Below are 2384 nucleotides of genomic sequence, written 5' to 3'. Positions count from 1 at the left end.
AGATTTCATTTTAGTTAGCTTGTTTTAGTGACTGGCATTGTAATTTCTAAGAGCTGTCAATGCATTTCTATTACATAGCTAAGGATGAGAACCACTGTTTTAACATATTCCCCTACTGCTGACTTAATTTTGGAAGTTATTAATTTCCTTAAGCCACTAGGGCATTCGAGTCATCTGTAGATTATCTAAACCCACAGACCTAATCTCTGATAATGAATAAGTAAAAGATTATTTGCCTTTGGATTTTGAATTCGAGTTTCATATTCAAACAGACATACTGAGGAGCCCCGTGTAAAAATAATCATGTGATCGATTTAACTTTCTTTCTTGATTTAACCATACTGTCAGCACTTTAAAACACACTTTGATGAGGAAGAGAGAGAGGAAGCTATATTAATCATCTATAAAAATGTTATCAGGGACAAGCCCTGTTTATTGTACTTCTTACTACCTGATGGGTACCACTTACCTTCTTATTCTGGGTAAAATGCAGACTGTGGGAAAAGAATTACAATTTTATCCCCCCTATACAGAGGTAAAATTCCTCTGTCTTCTCTATATTCTTCAGTCTAAAAAGCTGGCTACAAGGAAGTGTTTACAAGAACCTCAAATTCCAAGAATTGTATAAGTAGAACTAGTATCCACCACATTTGCTGAGAAATTGCTAAAATCTTATTGCAGGAGAGAAGGCATGTTTTTACTTTTAAAATATGAGAAAGGCTTAGAAGACAAAGATGAGAATATCTTCCCATGAGCATGATGCAGATGATGACAGTGGCTGACATTTCCTAAATATGTCCACGCTAGTGTTAGTGGTGGACACATATGATTTTTCTTCCCAGAACCCATCCTTAATAAACAAATACAATTCAGAGAACACACAGATATACATTTAAGAAGCTGTTTCTCCCTTCTCTCCTGTTATGATGTCCCATCAGGGACTGCCAGTCATAATAATACTATAGTACCCTGGCCACAGTGGAGGATCTATGACCCAAACCAATGTGCTCAGAATTCTTCTTTGTAGATTGACAGCAAGCAGGAGGCATGTTTTAGCAGGCTATTTCTTTGTTCCAGGCATTGCTAATTCCTAGGTCCACCTATACTGCAACTTTCTTACTAGATATAAAATCTCTGCCATTTGCCTACGCCAGTTGAGCTGTGATGTTACTACTTGCAACCCAAAGCTTCCTGATCACTGTGGTACTATAAATGCATCGTGACATTTAATCCTATATTGGGAAGTATAATATAGAATATAAGAAGATCATGGCTTTGTCACTTCTTGTTAGACTTTTAAGCAAAGTATTTAATGACTTCTAAATCTCTAAAATAGGAGCTAAATCAGCCCTTTCCTCATGGTGTGATTATGAGAGTTGATGGAATTCTGCACATAATACACAAGAACTGGAATGAAAAGATATGTAAATGTTAGCAATTTTATTATTCACAGAGCTTTTAATTCAGTAATATATTATCAATTTTATACATGAGGAAACAAGCTCAGAGATGTTGAAATAACTTATCCAATGTTATAATAATATATAAATGCTTAGCAATTGAAAACTTACTTGGCTGGTACAAGCCCAAATCCTGTACTTGGGTTTGTTTATAATTTGAGGTAATGTGTGAATGTAAACACACACACATAAACACATATAAAGGAACAAACCATATGTACAGTTTATACAAATAAGTATATACTAACAATTCCTGAATATAAACCAAACACACCCATGTAACCTCTACTCATATAAATAGAGCATTTCGAACACCCCAAAAGCAACTCTCATGTAACCCCTATTACAAATACCCACTTGGAGTTACCAACGTGCCTAACTTTTTTCTGTGGTTTACCTTTATATATGTAAATTAAATCATACAGTATTTATGGTTGCTCATTAAAATATTTTACAATATTTGTCCACATTGTCTATAGTATTAGTTTATCATTCGAACTGCTATTTAATATTACTTTGTACGAGTATTACAAAATGTGTTTATCCATTCTATTTATTACATTTTTCCATTTGTTTTCCATTATGTCTTTCATTGTGTAATTTTCTAGCATGATTTCCATTCCATTTATAAATAATGCTTTTATGTACATATCTCTTGGTGTGTACATATCTCTTGGTGTGTGTTTTGTATGTAGTGCTCTTATATATGGAGTGGAATTTCTGGGTCATAGAATGTTTATGTTCATTGTGGGGGAGCTGTTGAACTACTCCCCTCCAATAATGTTCCAATTGCTCCAATTCCTCACCAACACTTGACATTTTCAGCCTCAATCCCACTCTGCCCACACAGACATCACATGCTCATGTTCCTGTGACTGCGAGTGACACATCACATTAAGATTTTTCTTTGCGTACGTTCTTTGA

This window comes from Pteropus medius, unplaced genomic scaffold (assembly GCF_902729225.1).
Source record: "Pteropus medius unplaced genomic scaffold, Ma_sr-lr_union100, whole genome shotgun sequence".
NCBI classification, from domain to species: Eukaryota; Metazoa; Chordata; class Mammalia; order Chiroptera; family Pteropodidae; genus Pteropus; species Pteropus medius.
Note: the sequence above shows the minus strand (reverse complement) of the source record.